The sequence below is a fragment of the Prionailurus viverrinus genome, chromosome C2 (genome assembly GCF_022837055.1).
Source record: "Prionailurus viverrinus isolate Anna chromosome C2, UM_Priviv_1.0, whole genome shotgun sequence".
Classification (NCBI taxonomy): Eukaryota; Metazoa; Chordata; class Mammalia; order Carnivora; family Felidae; genus Prionailurus; species Prionailurus viverrinus.
Genome location: NC_062569.1, coordinates 131,378,771 through 131,396,954, shown reverse-complemented (window position 1 = coordinate 131,396,954; position 18,184 = coordinate 131,378,771). Strand labels below are relative to the sequence as shown.

Genomic DNA, 18,184 nt, shown 5'->3' with positions numbered 1-18,184 from the left:
TTCAGCGTTTTTGTATCAGGCAAAAGACAATTTCAGCAACGGCACTCATTTCCCCCCGGTACTTTTTTTCATGGCGAGTTACTAAACGCTAGATGCTAGAGTCAAAAAGAAACCTGACATCTGGGGAGGTGTTGAAGGGGTGTTAATAGTTCTAGTTAGATGTCTGGGGGAGCGTTGAGGATAAGATTTTAAAACAGCAAATGCAAGGAGAAGGAGGGGGGATTATGGTTTTGTAGGACTCTCTCCTGTCTCTACTTTCTCTCGCCACCAATCCATATGTGCCTCCCCCCCTCCCCAGTTCAGAGGCGGGTTCAGGGAGATTAAGCTGCAGGAAACCGAGAGGCTCCACAGCGCTGCCGCCCCGGCCTCGTGATGTAATTGTTATTTCTTATTCCGAGACTGAACCGAGCAGAGCTGCCGAAGAAGTGGCAGTCCTGTTCTTTCTGCCTCGTCTTGTGGGGTCAAATTCTTCCCCGGGATGATGTAGATTCGCTGACCGACTCCTGCCGGAGACTTCGCAGTGACAAAGCAGTTGAAGATAAACCCTGCTCCTGGGTCCTACGTCCGTCCAAGGAGCTGGACGGGGCACTCCTCAGGTCTCCTTCCCAGTCTTCCTCTCTGAGTCACTCCACATTGATTCCTGGGTGCCTACTACGTGCTAAGGCGTGGGGTCAAAGTGACCTGGAGTTAGTGCCCGTGCCCCCCCCCCCCCGCCAAGATTAAAGCAGGACACACAGATTACAAGGTGGTGGAAGCTGGGGGTGGGGTGCGTGAGAAGGAGCCGAGGGAACGCGTGTCGTGGGGTGAAATGGGAGCGGGGGCGCCAGCACCCCAGCGGGACCTGGGCGTCCCGGCCCCCAGGCTGTGTCCCAGACGCGAGCCCACGGCCGGCGTTAACGAAAACAAGCCCCCGGGGGGCCCGGGAGGAGCTGTCCAGTCGCCTTGGGCGGTCGGGGGCGGCTGGACAGAGCCGGGAGCCGAGCGTGGGGGGGGAAGGGGTCGGCTCGGGCGCGTGGAGCACCCACCTCTCCCGGCCGACGCAGTCCTCCCGCCGCCTTTGGGCCCTGCAGCCCCCGCCGGGCCATCCAGAGGGCGGGCAAGGAGGAAAACAGCAAACCGGGGGCGGGGGGGGGGGTGCTCCTCAGTTCCCGCGAGCTGCCGGGACCCGAGCGGTTCCTCCTGCCCCGGTGACAATGGGAGGGAGGGGGAAAAAAGGGTTAAGAAACTTGGCTGAAGAGCTGAATGGCGTGGAGCGGCGAGGGGAGGGACTGGGCCGCGGCGGACTCGGCGGCGGAGGGAGGAGCGCGGCTGCGGGCGGGCGGCGAGCGAGGCGCTCAAAGTCAGCCTCGCAGACATTGCAGCAGAGCCCCGAACTCGGGAGGCGGCGGCGGCGGCGGCGGAGGAGGAGGCGGAGGCGGAGGAGGTGGAGGAGGCGGCCGAGGCGGAGGGACGCGCCGGCCCCAAGCCCTCCCGCCCGCCCGCGCACGCCCGCCGGTGGCCCCGCGGCTGCCACTGCGCTTGGCAGCGCTGCTGACCGGAGGGAAGAGCTCGCCGGGGCGCCGAGGGAGCACGGGGCGGCGGGGCGCCTTCGTGGAGTGCGCCTGACGGAGCCCGAGGCGCGGAGCCGCGGCGGCCTCGGGTGAGTGGCGGCCGCGGCCGGGGGCTGCAGGAGCGGCCGCGGGCGCCGCCGGAAACGGCCCGGGAGCGCGGCCCCTCGGCGGCGGCGGCGGCGGCGGCGGCGGCTGGCAGGGCCGCGGGGGCGTCGGGGCGCCGGGGACCGCGCTGCCTGCGGCGGGAGCGGACGCGGACGGCGGGGTGGGCTCAGCTTCGGGGAGGAATCGTTTCCGGGGATATTCCGCCTCTCCTGCCGGGTCCGAATCTTCCCGGGAACTCGGGGTGGGGCGGGGGGGGAGGCAGCTGGGCCGGCAAGTTGTGGAGTTGGCCCCGGGCTCACCGGCCGCTCTGTGGCTGTCCTGGGCCGAGGGGCGGCCTCCGTGTGCTCCCCGAGGCGCGCCCGGCACGGGTGGCCGGGCCCGGGTCGTGCCCCGCTCCACTGCCCCCTCGGCCCGGAGTCCCGGGCGCTTCTCGCCGCGCAGCCCTCGGTCCTGCTGCCCGGGGCGACCTGGGCGGCGCCGGGTGCTGCTACCCGTCTCTCGCCCGGTGCCTCCCTGCTCAGGGCTCGCGGGATTCAGGGTCTGGACGAGCGAACAGGAAAAAAGGGACAGCTCTCCCGGCCCCCACCAGACCCCCAGGCCTGGCCGGTCGGTTCTTGTCCTTCCCCCTCCCGAGAGCGAGGCTCTTTGCACCCGAGGCCTCCACCATCACTTGACCCCCTGATGAGCCAGAAACCGGGCTCACATTTGGGGTGAGCCCAGTGGAGGTCCTGGGAGGCTGCCTTTCTCTCCTCTTGTGCAGCCGTGTCCTCCTTACTACTAGTGAATCTTGTTGTTTTATGAACGGTTTCCCTGGAAATATTCTACGATCCCTCCCATCCTTTCCAAAGTAGTTTCCAAATTTTAACCAAGAGTTGGTGTTCAGTGTGAAGGAACAAAGGAATCAACTGTGTGTCTCAGAGGCGACCAAGCTGGGAGTCTGTAACACATGTTGATCTCTGAAGCATTACAGGCTGTTCTACCTTCTATCTCGTTAGTGATTTAATTGGTTTCTGAAGATAGTGGAAGAAAAACAGAATGATAAGCGCTTTTGCGTTAAATATTTTTTTAATAGGGCATTTTATTTTGCAAAAAAATCAAGACGTTTCTAGCTACAAAGACTTTTTGCTCAGACGGTGGAACTAAGTTGGAGTTTGTCTCCGGTAAAGTAAATGATTAAATTGTGAGATGGTGCGGGGGTGAAAAACTGTCTTTAGAGGAAGAAAGCCTGTCTATAGGTGTCCAAAGTAAATATGGTTGTCGTGTAATATACATGAATACCCTTTACGTTTTGGGGGGGGCATTCGTGGAGCAGAGGGCTTTGGTAATTCATTCTTTAAAGTTATGAATTGCCTTGAACCTGCTTATTAGTGGATCATATGTTTAGCAAGTGGGTGCATCTTCCGGATGTTTGACCACCACTTTGTCACCTTTGTTGAAGAGACACTGAAATAAGTGGACTTTTAAAACAAATAGTGCTTCAACTGCCTGGCACTTGAGTGTGGGTTGCTGCCTGGAGTATGTTGAAAGGTTTTTCAACTTAGAAATAAGTTGCTTGGGTTTTGCCCAGTGTTTTGGTGGTAGTGTCGATTGGGTTTGGTTGGTTCAGAGTAGTGCCTTCCTTCCTAACCAGTAACAACTTTTCCCTGTCTGGAGTTAGTTCCTAGAGACAAAGAAGAATCAGTCCCTGGGAACAGCTACTATGCAGGCTGGGGGATTGTCACTCTAGTCTGTTTCACTCACTCTGGTGGGGAAACACCTCTTTCCACACTTACCCCTGCAGGTGCCCTAAGAGGGTGAGTTAAATGTATATTTTGGGGGTGGGGGGGGGAAGAGGACTGCTTATTGTTAGTTTTACTCCAGTGAGGTCTCTGCAGTGCTTTTGAAGCAGTTGAAAACCAGGTTTAAAGCCTGTGGGAAGACTTGACTTAGAACTACTTTTTGCGTTTATCTCCAAAACTCTGTAGAACTTGGGTTTTACTAATTTAAACATCCCCAAATACTGTAAGTTTGCAACAAAGAAGTGTCTGTAAAAGAGGCTAAGAGGCTAAGGGCTCTTCTGACTCTTGCAGTTTTAAGAGCAAAACATCATGATAAAAAATAACCTATACCACCACCTAGAGTCTGTTTGTTAGTTTATTGCTCCTGAAGTTTGCTTAAATTGACACGTCTCTTGTGGTTCCAGTATAGCCAAAAAATGATTAAGAAGCGCTAGCTTTCAAAAGGCCATCCAAGAGAATAATTATTTGTGTAATAAATAGCAAGTGCCAATTTCAATTATCCATGCTACCTTTAGCATTGAAAATTATGACATATCAAGTTGAGTGGCTGTTCTCCAAAAGATACGGATTCAAAAGAATTTAAAACTGGGAATTTTTCAGTTTGCGCTCCAAGGTAGCTCTGTGATTGCTTAAAGACTGTCTTCACTGTTACCAGAGATTCAAGAAATCTTACAGATGAAATGTCATTAGGACTTTTTGAGGTCCCACATCAAACAAAAGCAATGATAAAAGTATAAGGGAGTGTTACAACTCCAGAAATTCCGGAAATTCAAAAAGTAAGAGAGAACATAGGCTGTGGTAGACTTAGGGTTCCGAGAGGTGAAAAGTAAATCAATGTGAAATAAAGTGGTAATCTGTCTGGCTGCTAGTTTATGCATAGTAAAGCGATCCGTTAAATGGGAGACCTGGGGATGGCAGCTTTAGTGCCATGTGGCTTATCACATTGTCTGGAGGAAGTAACGTTCCTTCTTTAAATGGTACAACCTGAGAGAAAGATGGCCTCCAAGATCTTTAATTAAGTACCGGTTGCACAGAGAGAACTAGAGCACTGTATTAATTCTGTCAAACATCACTATTTTAGAACATTGAGGACAACTAAAAATGAATTAACTCATATCTGAAAGCAGAGTTTTATGGAAGGTGACAGATGAGGCAAAATATGTCAATCTAATGGAACAAGTAAGAAGATAAGAAGATATGTCATTCTTGGCTCTCTAGAAAGATGAGAGAGAAGAAGGTTATTATTAATTGTGCAGATTTCTTTGCAAACCAATACTGGAAGGCAGTGATATAGAAGGTAATTTTAAATCAGAGTGGCTTAGGATATCATACATGATGTTAAAGGGATTAGGTTTTTAATTTTAAAACTTGAAGATTGGAGGAAACTTAAAAGCTCGTATTTTAAGTGTTGTTTTGGAAAAGCGGTAAGAGTTTTGTGTATCAGGTTGAAAGATAATTCTGCCAGAAATAAGTTCAAAACGTCTAATTTTCACCTAGAAAGAATTGTTGAGTTTAAATTGTGATGGGTACAGATTTGTTTTTCAAACTTTAGATTGCCTGATGCAGTTAGTTTTTAAAGCGTAGGTTAATAGAGAAGAAGAATCCTAGTTTATCTGTCAGCGGTACACCTCTCTCTGTATTGCTGTCTCCTCTCATCCCCTTTTCTAAAATAAACAGCTTCTACATTTTTGGATGCGTTCTTTCATGAAAATTGCCTTCCTTTGCAGCTTCCTGTCTTGGCCCTGGTGGGGTAAAGGTTCTTTACCCTTGAGCTTTTTCCATATGCCCCTTCACGTGGCTAATACACGATCAGTGTGCATTTTGTTTTGTTTTAATACTGATTTACTGTTAACGTGGATGAAGACTGGGGAAAGAAGCATTTGGTATTTTAACAAAGCTCCTTGTGCACATGTCTTCCAATGGAGGAAATATTTTTATGAAAAGCAATTATTGACTACCATTGAAAAGTCAGACATTCTCAGCAGAATATGGCAGGGGGAGGGGCTTCAGGATAGTAAGTTTGAATCTGGGAATTGAATTGTTCAAGATGCATTTCCTTAAGTTGCTCTCCGGGGGCGAGGGGATGAACAGACTCATTCTGTAGTATTTAGATACCACAACAATCACAGAAATATAACACCAGGATGGTCACTAAGACTTGAGAAGGTAAAAATCAGGAGTGTCAGATGATGAAGCAGGCCATTGGAATGGAACTGAGGATTATGTCCGGAGGCTGGAATGAACAAAAAGTAAATGGAGGAGAGAGATCTTGTTTCCGTATCCTGTTTGCATCTGATGCTGAAGCAGGGACATGAATTGCTGATGGTAATGGATTCCCTTTTATGAGGGCTGCAATATTATATAAATAGTGGTTGTTTGGAGAGGGAAAAATGACAAATTCCACATTTGTGCCTCTGTATACTTTGCTGTTGAGTGTCTCTTAAATATATATTTAAGGTGGAAGACCAAAACTGGGCACCAGAGTAGAACCGGGAGTTATAGTTTGTTTGGAAGAAAATGAATTCATATTAGACCACTTTTCTTTGTTCTTTTAAGATCTTGTGTTTCCCAAGGGTCTTACTGAACACAGGAAACAGTACTGAGGTTTGGGTGGTGAACTAGAGAATTCTTTCCTAGGATTTCTGATAAAGATAACTTGAAGTGGATAACTACAGAAATAATATTTCCTTTAAGCACCTTTAGGATTAGGGGGAAATTGGGACTTAGAGTTCTCTGAAGTCTTAGTAGGGTTTCTTCACAAACTATGCTCTAAATGTCCATCTGTTTCATTGTTGTTGTTGTCGTTGTTGTTGTTCCTTGAAATTTAATGTTCAATTTGATAGATATTGAATATTTAGGATTCTAAAAATTAGAGGTCATTTAGAACAGACTTTTCCTTTTCCTTTGCTACAGGTATGAAGGGTAGTTTTAATCTTTCATTAAAAATACAGCTATTGAGATAATAGGATGTTATACTAATTGTTGTCACTGTGATAGTACATACTCTGCATTATGAACCTTGAAATCCAAATGGATTCCTGCACCTCTTGCAAATATTACAAATAAAGCATTACAAAACTTGTGGTGTCTTAGAGTATCCATACACCTGAAACAAAGCAATCTTATTTAAGTTCATAAAACATTGAGAAGAACAGGAAAGAGGGGAAATATGATACATTTTACCACTGTACTAGGATTTTGTTAAAGTTAATACCTTAAACCATGCTAGGGATAACATTTGGCCTAGAACTGTAGGGGTAATATGATGAGAAGCAGATTTAAAGAATTTATTAGGAGACTGGCAATTCAAAAATGTAGCTATGAAAGAAGGGACTTCACTGTGTTTACTTAGTAGTATTAAGATACTTCTGAATGTCTATACCAGATTTTAGGATAGATTGTTTTTGAAGATAATGTTATGGATAATTACCTGATTTGGATAATTCATCTGATTTGTTTTTTAGCCGAAAAAAATTCAAGAATAACTCCAGAATGTGTTCAAACTTTGGCTAGGAGGATGCTTGTGACATCCATTGGGCTGTTCGTCCATCATCCATCCATCCTTCCTCCCCACCTTTCTTCCTTCATCTATCCTGTCTTCCTTCTTCCCTCCCTCCCTCTTTCAATAAATAGCCTGAGGGGAAAAATCATTTTGTTAAGAAATTTGGAAATAGAATTGCTTCTCTGAAAGGGTTAATAGTTGTGTTTGAAATTCAAAGCTAGCATGCTTCACTCTTCCCAGGAAATTTTTTTGACTTGGTATACTTCAGGGAATAAAAGCTCTAAATTAAAACCCATCTTGCCTCTTTAACTTTGTGTCATTTAGCAAAAATATCTTTAAGGATGAAGAAAGAGACCCTTATTTGCCTTAAATTCCAGGTCACTCTGTGACTAAGCCTGGTGTTTCAAGAAATATTAAACTAGAAGCTTGCTGGGAACTTGAGTCATCAGCTTAAGATACCACGAGGACCAGGACAACTCTGATTGACCTGATGTTGGTGTTTATTCAGAGCTTTGGTGGAATGAAGTCTCTTATCCTTGGACTTCTAATTAAGAAAGTCCTTTTTCAGTCACGTGTTAAATGATAGGGCTACTCCTTATTTTTAAATCTGTAATCTGCTAATGAATTGAGAACAAATCAGGAATTAAGGAGTTAGGAGCTTCTGTTAATTGGGGTGCTTTATTTTGCTTTTACCTTCCTCACCAGCTATGTAAGGATACTGGGTAGAAGTCAGGCAATTAGCTTTAGGTAGATGAGAGAAAAGCTCAAGTCACATAGTTGCTAAGCAAACTTTTTGTAGTTGTGTGCTTTGACTTGTTGAGTTTGTCTATACTGTATATAACATGTGACTGCATTGAAAAATACATTAATGCATTACAAAGTCATGATAATTCAGCATTGCAGTAGTTAGGAAATTATGTTTATATGTAGTCTTAAAATGAGAATAGTATAATTGTTGTGTTGATTTAATAACAGTGTAGATAAGAGAGCTGACATGTGACAGAACATAATCAAAATTTGAGAATTAGAAGTTCAAAACAGAAAAAAAGAGTCTTCTCCCTTGAGGGATCTCTCCAGGATTCGAGAGATAGGAAATGTTTAAGGGATTGTAGCTGGTTTTTGAAATGCGTACTTTTTTAGATTATCTTTTTTGATTCTTGCATTTATGAATTTAGAGTAATCTACAACAGAGTGGTAGATGTATACACTGGAAAAGAAACAAATTAAGGGAAGGAAGGGGGATAGAAGAAGGTGGAGAATCCCAAGAAAAACTCTAGAATAGGCTAGAATAAGAAACACTCAAATAGGACATAAATAAAAAACATCCTCAAAATGAATTAATCGTAGTTGCAGGGTTTTGTTTTGTTTGTTTGTTTGTTTGTTTTCCTATAAAGGGAATATTTGCACAATGGGTCATGTAAGCTCAACTTTGATTTTTGAAACACAAATTTTTAAAAAGTCTTTGTTTTAGGGGCACCTGGGTGGCTCAGTGGGTTAAGTGTCCGACATTGGCTCTGGTCATGATCTCATGGTTTGTGGGTTCAAGCCCCACGTCAGGCTCTGTGCTGACAGCTCAGAGCCTGGAACTTGCTTCGGATTCTGTGCCTCCCTCTTCCCCCCCCCTCCCCCCCCTCTCTGCCCCTCCGCCGTTCACTCTCTGCCTCTCTCAAAAATAAACATTAAAAAATAAATAAATAAAAGTATTTGTTTTGTTATTCCACATCCAATTTTCTAGCTTAGGATCTGCTACTAAAACAGTGTATAATACAGATAATGGGAACGTCCTTTTATCTCTCTGTAGACTAGAACAAGGGGGTTAGATTTGATTTCTAAATTCTGAAATTCTGATTCTATACATTGATGTGTGCTGTCAGTAAGCAGTAAAGATTTCAAGCCTGAGGTTTTAAATTTTTTTTTTTAACGTTTATTTATTTTTGAGACAGAGAGAGACAGCATGAACGGGGGAGGTTCAGAGAGAGAGGGAGACCACAGAATCTGAAACAGGCTCCAGGTTCCGAGGTGTCAGCACAGAGCCTGACGCGGGGCTTGAATTCACGAACCGCAAGAACCTGAGCCGAAGTTGGACGCTTAACCGACTGAGCCACCTAGGTGCCCCACTGCCCTTTTTTTTTTTTTTTTTTTTTTTTTTTTTTTTTTGCCTTTTACTTTTTTATTGAGAGAAAGAGCAGGAAAAGGAAGAGGATTTGGGGACATCTGCTTTGTTCCAGGCACTTGGCTGTCTGCTTTACAATTTCCATGTGACATATAGGTATCATTTTCTCGATTTACAGAGAAAGAAACGTAGTGTGAGAAGTGCCTGAGGTCACACAGCTAATGTCATTGATAATAATTTGCTTTTTCATGAGAGTATGCCATCTTTTTTAAAAGAAAGCCAGTCTCTATTTGATTTTTAGAAAGTTCTAAAAGCCTGCTCCCAAAGAGAGTGTAGAATAGCCATAGAACTCGGTGCAGCACCCCCAGTCTGCCGGGCCTGGCTTTCCAAAGACCAGTCTCATAAGGAAGGCACCCTGTTTCCAACTGGTAATTCTGTAGCAGTTGATGTTAATTCTCAAGAGAACTGATGCCCTCTGTTCCCTGGGCTTACCTGAGAAATGTAGTCACCCAGGGTAACTCTGCAAGCTCCTTTCCCTCCTCAGATGCTAACCCTTGTGAGGTATTCCACACAATTACTGTAGTGTTCTTTGAGGCAGAGCAAGCAACCATGTTTCTTGATATAATTCATTAAAATACCTTGTCATGGTCTTCATCCAGGTGTTCCCAAGGCTAATTTTGTTTGTCTACTTGAAGGAGCACTTTCAGCAAATTCAGGCCCATAGCACTTTCTGTTGGAAAAGTTAAAATTCTTGACTGTAATGGTTCTTGACATGAATTTTGTGTCATTGCCCTGTCTTCACCTACCATAATTTTATTTTAAAGACTACACCATGCTAATAAACTGGGCTCTTTGTTACAGAGAGGAAATTGATAATGCATTTGTGAATTTATCAGGAGGAAACAGAGATAGATGAGTATTTGGCTTCATTCTGGGAGTAGACTATGGTCAGGAAAGAGATTTTTGGGTTAGGGAGGTTTGTGGTATACAGTATTTTTTTTTTAATTTTTTTTAATGTTCGTTTTCGAGAGAGCACGCGCGTGTGTGACCACGAGTTGGGGAGGGGCAGAGAGAGAGACAGGGAGTCACGGAATCTGAAGCAGGATCCAGGCTCTGAGTTGTCAACACAGAGCCCGACACGGGGCTCGAACCCACGAACCCTGAGATCATTATCTGAGCCGAAGTTGGATGCTCAACCCACTGAGCCATCCAGGTGCCCCTGGTATACAGTGTATTTTTAAGTGCACATCGGATGTGCTCTGTTATTGTTGAGGCCATGAGAAATGTAGTTATAAACCTCTCCACCTCTTCTTACTTGCTTCATTTAAAATTTATGGAATTCTGAACCCAAAAGAATCAAGCTGGGTGGTAGTGGTTCCCTCTGCACTAAAAGATACAGTCAAATTAAAACTGTAGTGGAGACACAAGGATGAGTAATAGGCTCATATACATAATATTTTCTAGCGTGCTTTGGATTTTGAATTGCCAAGTGAATGTTGGATAAACAAAAGGGTTTGTATAAAAGCTGCAAAGGAATGTTTTACTACAATGTTTTATTAAGAGAATATATTGTATCTGGCCAAATAAGAGAGAAGCCATGTAAGTAAACAATCTGGGGGGAAAAAATCTTTCTGGAGTTCAGATACATGTTTATATTCTCTCCCTAACCCATCCATACCTTTTTAAGAAGTTTAACTGAAATAGACTGAATCTACATGAGGCCAGGGATTGGAGATAGAATTTTTTTTTTTTTATTCACCATCTGGTTCTTTCCCAATATCCAGATGTTTGGTGTTATTGAGTCAAAACTCAAAGCAATGCATTGTTTATTTTGTTAGTAAAACGCTGTGCTTACTATCCTAGTATCCTTGACTGACCTGAATCAATGTCATATTTTCTTCTTCCCTTTCTTTTCCTTTTTTTTTTTTTGCTTGGCTCTCACGTAAGTTGAAGTAATTTCATAGAATCCTTAGATTTTTCAGAGTGGAGGGGAACGTGATAAAAGCTATGGATGCTCCAGGTTTAAGTATATTTGTCCTACAGGTATCTTGTCTTCCCCATTTCAAACAAGTAGGGTTATAAAGGCATCTTGCTTAATAGGAGAGTACATGGAATAGTAGTTGGTGTGAACTGTAAATCAAATAGTGTTAAATGCTACCTTTTAGCACTTACACACCTTTTTCCTTTGATCCACCTTTTTTTTTTTTTTGCCAAGGTATACATATAATGCAATGGGGTAAATTACTTGCTTATCTTCCAACAGTTTTGTCGTTGTTAATGCTGAAATGAGGGTGTTGTATATATTGTACACCTGAAACTATTATACTGTTCACTAACTGGAATTTAAATAAAAACTTTAAAAAAATGAAATAATATTTCCAGAACTTTTGTTGTTTGCATTTTACAGAGGAGGAAATTGAACCCCTGAGAATTTAAGTACATTTTAAAATTTATACAGCCAGTACTTGGGTAAACCCAGGATAAGAAATCAAGCCTTAATTTATTTCAGTTTATTAGTTTTTGTGAAGGCAGTCACAGAAAGAGGGCTTAGGTACCAGATGTTAAGAAATCGTTAATAACGTTTGGTGATTGGTCCAGCAGTAAAGTCCACACTGACCAGAAAGACAGTCTTGAGAAGCGGAGCGAGAAAGGACCAGCTACATCCCCCTTGTTTTTGGAGCATATTTTCTTCTCCTGCTACCAAAATATGGTCTTCAGAACAGTCTTGTGATTCATTTGATATTCTAGTACTTGGAATGTACTTTCTAGGCTGAGAATTTAAAAACAAGTTTTACAGTACAGGTGCGCATTTATTCATGCAGCAGCTTTGTTTCTACATGTTATATACATTTTGAGTTCTATTTAAAAATCAGTAGGGAAACTTCTATTTGTAGATTACCAGAACCAGGTATCTTTCGTTAACTAGTGGGATCAGAATACTCACAGGTCGGCTCTAGTTATTAATGAAGAGTAATATTTTAAAATTACTAGTGCAGGTAGTTGGGTCTGTCTGTTCAACTGGGAATATAATGCAAAGGTTATGGACCCCATTACTGTATACTCCTGTGAAAAGGTAACATAATGACAGGGCACTGCGTGGACTAGTGGTGAGAATGTGCCCTGAACCAAGGGCCTCTAGATCCAGCCCTGTAGAATGAGAACAAGAGAGAAGAAACCTAATGGGAGCCACTTATATGGGCCACAGACCATATTTTGACCTTGGCGAAGTAAATTGGAAAGAAATATTCTTACTCATGGGACAGTGGGCAAGAGAGTGTAGGTGCTCACTGCAGTCCCCAAGCCTCCAACAAGATCAGGTTTGTCTCCCACAGTTCTCTGTACCCTGATTGCAATGGCCACACTTGTTTAATGTTTGTGTTTCTCAGTGGACCGTCCGCTCCATGAATAGGAGCTCATTCATCAGTGTACTGTTGGTGTTGTAAATGCCTGGCACATAGAGGGCCGTTACAAACATTTGTTGAATTGAACTGTACCAATCCAATTATTGGTAAACTCTGGCTTTGTGGGGTCAGGGATAGAGCCTTTATGTATTTATATGTAACAGTTGCCAATTATTGTGCATAGCTAATTCGTAATAGCTGCTGTTCTACATTTTTTTCTTTATTTAAATTAGGGCGTCTAAAAGGAATACTGTTTCTTCCTTAAAATTTATCATCATCTTTCCAGGCGTATTAACTATGAAGGAAAAAGTGCACCTATTGGTGACATTATAATTACTTGGCACTTGCAATTGTTTTGTAATGCTGGGTTTCTTCAAAAATACACAAACTACAATATCTCAGAAAACACATTTAGCACAATCTTTGGGGGCAACATTTAATTATTTTTTAAAGAAACAAGTTTTATAGAGCTGCATAGAGAGTTTTCTTAGCTTCATTTCCTTAGCTAAGGACACTTAGCTTATGGTAGTGGTAAAGAGACCCGAGCTTGACACATTTAATCACATTGGATTTGACTAGTTGGGAAGACGGAGGCATTTCAAAATCTCATGTCTAGAGTTAATTTTGGTGTTCAGTAATCTAAAAGTTAGAGACCATCAAGAATGACCTGATGATTCAAACCCTACTAAGTTACAGGACTTAAATAGTAGATGAACCCCCTTTGTTATTATTATTTTTTAAATTAGTAATAGCTCTTTTCTGGAGGTGAATTTTTTGACTGTCACAACACTATTCTGTTCAACTAGATTAATAATGCTCAGGTAGAAAGGAAACATTTTATTTTATTTTTTTTTCAACGTTTATTTATTTTTGGGACAGAGAGAGACAGAGCATGAACGGGGGAGGGGCAGAGAGAGAGGGAGACACAGAATCGGAAACAGGCTCCAGGCTCTGAGCCATCAGCCCAGAGCCCGACGCGGGGCTCGAACTCACGGACCGCGAGATAGTGACCTGGCTGAAGTCGGACGCTTAACCGACTGCGCCACCCAGGCGCCCCAAGGAAACATTTTAAAATGGAGCTCAGAAATTTCTAAACTACCAGTTAATTTTCAAATGCTAAAATGTATAGATTATCTGGGATATATGTTTACAACACTGAGATTTCACAAATGGTCTTAAAGTAACTTTAACCCGGTTTCTTGCTTTGTGAAGATAAAGTTTTACTAAACTTCATCCATGCTTGGGAGTGGATATCTTTTGTAAACAGAAAAAACAGCTCTCATGGCTCTCATGTATATGTGTGTGTGTGTGTGTGTGTGTGTGTGTGTGTGTGTGTTTGTGTGTGTGTGTATATATGTCACATGCTTATAAATTATAGCAAAAGAAGATCTGCAGGCCAATGGACTATTGTCCAAAGTAAAAGGGTAGAAAAAATTGCACATTGGCTAAATATGTGATACATTCTACTTTGTGCTTTGAAAATTGTTTATCCTGGTTGACTGGACATCTTTGCTTTTCATAGTTCCTTAGTGTCAATGTGTTATAGAATGCGTGAATTCTGTACATTAGTATAAATTTTCCAATGTTAGATTCCTCAACAGAGACCCAAACTTAATTTCTATATTCATGAACTGTGTGATGTTTCATTCATTTAAAATAACAGCATTTTCCTTTGTGTTAAAAAAAAAAAAATAAAGTGAATAAGATTCTAAATCATTATTTTGTGGGTAATTATTTTGTGTCTGCTACAAGTGTTTGTTCTAGCTCTGACCACTCATCCAGCCACGTATTTTACATTTTATACATCCTTGTAGATACTCGTCCTGATAATGCCAAGCCATGCTTCCCTTTGAAGTAGGGTAAACAAATTCACTTTGAGTTTTAAACTCTCGTACCATGTTTTCTTACCTGTTAAAATAGAGTAAATTCCATCATTGGATTTGTTCATCATTTTAGCACAACTCTGAATGATCTTTCTTTTAAAAATTATGGTATGTTCCAATTAGTGGCATATTACCTTAACTTGTCAGTATCCTGTAAAATGACAATATTGATGACTGAAAATGGGTGAAATGGGCCTTGGGACAGTCAACAACAAAAAGGATGGAAGTAAAATCTGACTTTTAATCTTTTGAAAATCTGAGACCAATTTGTATTTTCTCACAAGATTCACAGATGGTAATCCAATATTTGTTATATGTTATTGATCTTTAAATTGTTTCCATGTGTTATAGTGAAAGTAGTAAAAAAATTTTCTAGCTGTGGGAGGAAAATGGAAGAGGACTAATAACACACATTTCTGTATGTTAAAACTAAAATACCCCTGTGATGACAGCATGTTAGTTTCGACTATATTTTTTATTTTATAGTGTATTTAAAAGTTTTTTTTTTGTTTTGTTTTTATATTTTGAAATCCTGGTAAATGCAGACAGCAATCTATATACATACAGGTGTAAAAAAAAAAAAAAGGTATTTTTAGAGATCTCCAGCTGTGAATTTGTCCACTGGGAATAAATTGTGAGTTGTAATTGCTTTCTGTAGCTTAAGTCATTTGCTCTGTTGAATATTTAAATGAAACATCAGGAAAGAAAAAAAAAACTGTATTCATACAATACATATTCACACATACTTATATGTGAATGTGGTAGAATTTAGCTGTTCTTGATGACCGTTGTTACTTTTAAAAAGAATTAGCGAGGGGAGAGAAAGTTTTGTGTGTGTAGGGAAATTACTTCTGAGGCCTGTTCACATGCCTATTTGTTTTGCTTTAGTCTAGCTTGTGTGGTGCATTCTAGAGGGTGGTGAAAGATAATAATTTGTGGTGAACAATTAGTATCCTTAACACACTGTTGAGTGGTTTAACTATTAATCAGAGATATCATGGAGAATAAAGGAGTAGAGGTAGAGATTAGATAGGTTTCAGTGTGGCTCAGCTGAAGCTGTGAAATGGGCTTCATTTAATGTTTTCTGGCCTCAGTTTATAAAATAAGGGAGACGGACTAGAATGATGATTTGGTTCCTCTCAACTCCCTAAGAATCAGTATCACTTCACAAATGAGGTTTTACTGTTGCATGCATTGAGTAACAGTGTGCATAGAACTAAGGGCTGAGAGGATGTCCCTTATGATTTTTTGAGCTTGGCATTTCATATTTTACAGCAAAGTTTTTAGTTTAACATAATTGAACTTGTACTAGATAGGGTTAATAGGCTAGAACAAAAGGTCAAAGCATAAGGCATTAGGCTTAATTAAGGGAGAGCAGGAGTGGCAGGAGTGTGTGACAGTTAAATGGGTTTCCCACAGACTAATGTCGGTTACAGTGCAACCATGCCTCAACTTAAGTGGGTTATTTTGTGCAAAGGGCAGCAGTGATTAGCAGTTTGACATGCCAGACACTTCTGGCCAATCCCATCTGTTTTAGAGGTTAAAAAAGCACACCTTTATGAGCTGATGGATTGATTTGTGTGCCCGTCTGGTAAAGATTAGAAGTCCAAGGCCAATGCAGTAAATGTCAGTTACAGAATATTGTACTTTCTTCGTTGGCTCATTGTTTTAACCGTCAACTGTTTTATAATGGGGGATTACTGCTGTTTATGGAGTTGAATGCAAGATGGGTGGGGGAACAGGTAAGAGAGGAAGAAAAAATATTTCCTAGATGGAACTGTGAATTCACATATTCTTAGCAAGTGTTTCAAATAGAGATGATGGCCTATTCTAGATACACTTGATTTGATGGAATGTTTTTGTCCTGTTCCTTACAGTTTGAGTCACGTTGTTCTTTTCTGAGTGTTATTTGAACAACCCTGTCAGTCCAGGATTTAATTTTACATACAGAATTGTTAAGTTTCTTTATTTAGGTAACTCTGTTTCTGACAGATGGATAGTTTATCTCCATATCATTATATCTATTTAAAAAAGTGTAATATTTTGTTCATTAACCTCCTGGGGAAGAGGAAAGGGAAAAGAAAAGAGAAAATGGAAAGGCATAAGTGTGCATGCCTGCTTTGTGGCTAGGGTTTACTGGGCACACCTGAGATTGATGCATGCTGTTAAAATGAAGTGTATCTGAACCTAGACTCGGACTCCTTTCTTTCTTTGAGAGCTGTAGGAGTGATGCCATTAATGTAGTTCATTTTCAGTTCAAGGTTGTAGACCATTTAAAGATACACAAAGGCTAGATTGTGGCTATAAAGATTGGCTTTAACATGTTCTGATGTCCATGGAAAGGAAAATCCTCAATTTACGTGGATGAAATAGAACTTTAGATATCGTGATCGTAATCAAGGAGCTGTAGGCACATAAGGCATTCAGTCTTTTGGGTGGACAGATGGAAGTGTTTTAGAAATAACAAAAAGTTACCATCTTTATCAGAAAATTATTGACAACCTGAGATTTGAGTTTAAGTAAAAAGGTGACCAAGAACACGGAAACAATACTAGAAGATTCTGATTGGCCCCCTATGCTTTTATCCTTGTCAAAGGATGTGAACCATGAATTACCTGTTATGTGTTTATACAAATTATATATATATATATATATATATATATATCATGTTAGACTCTGAATTGCTTCTTATAGAAAGGAAACTTAAATATCTAAATAAGACATGGTCACTGAAAGTAATATGTGGATCATAGTAACTGGTATTTCTAAAAATGTATATATACATTTATTTTACCACTAAGCTATTCAAAGTGAATAGGCTTAACTTATAGAAGGAAATCGAGATATTTTATTTCTCATTTAAAAAAGACAAAGTGACGTTATAATATTGGAGTTTATTTAGGAATATAGGACTTCAATATCTATGTACTCATCGTTGTGTTCTTGGTGGAGTAGCATTAGTTGAAACTTTTTGGCTAATACAGATTGACATGAAAAACTGTGCTGCCCTTCTGTGAAGGTAGAGAATGTGAATACCAGTGCTTCTCTTTCACTAAGTCATTTTTAAATTATGAAAGATTGGCTTGAGTAGTATAAAAGTACTTGATTAGTAACTTAAATGTGGGAGATTTATCTAATGCACAGAAACTTCTTTTTTGGGGGGGGCAGGATCTTTTTAAGCAAATCTTCTGGTGATGTTATGTTAAACCTAAAACAAGTATTTGATGCTCTATGTTTCATTATAAACATTTTAAAGTATCCTGGATCCTATTTTAGTTTCTTTCTTTTTTCTCCAGTAAATTCAAGCGCCAGTATTATGTAGTCTGTTCGAATTTTATAAAAATAAACGGAAATATTTTGTTGAGTTAACTTGTTTTTGTGCGTTTTGATGTATTTTGAGGTTTACAAAGAGTACACATTGTATCTTGTAATCTGTAGTAGTCAATTTCTGTCTGCTGTATTTCCTTCCTTTTACTAATGTTAATTACTGACTTTGAGACATGTAAAGTCTGCTTCTCTAAGCAAAATAGTTGAACATATGCTCGTTTAGGTTATAAAAAGTGAAAGCAGAAACTCTTAATATACTTAAGATCCTATGTTTGCAGTTCTTGGCCTAAAAACTGTTATAGCTCTGTAACCTGAATTTTAGTTGTTAGAAATTTTATTAGATAATGGAAAAATAATAGCCCTGTTTCATCTTTTGATTTTAAATGCTATTAAGGCATAGAATTGTCCTTTACCTCTTTTCGGCAGATTGATTTTAATAAGCAAGGCATAATATATGATGAACTTATTCAAATATATATGCTTAGTATATTATATCTATATTAATAATTATATAGTTATATAGTT

At 40.9% G+C, this 18,184-nt stretch overlaps 1 protein-coding gene across 5 annotated transcripts in view; it reads left to right on the top strand.

Moving 5' to 3' along the window:
- Positions 1-411: 411 nt before the first annotated feature.
- Positions 412-18,184, top strand: part of NRIP1 (nuclear receptor interacting protein 1) — a 100,634-nt gene continuing 82,861 nt past the window's right edge. For 4 of the 5 annotated variants that reach the window (XR_007155639.1, XM_047875285.1, XM_047875286.1 and 1 more), the window contains exon 1: positions 1,429-1,639. The gene's annotated coding sequence lies outside the window, so the exon portion shown is untranslated. Of the gene's footprint in view, positions 597-1,428; positions 1,640-18,184 lie in introns of those variants that run through there. The other variant, XM_047875284.1, reaches the window with a different exon arrangement.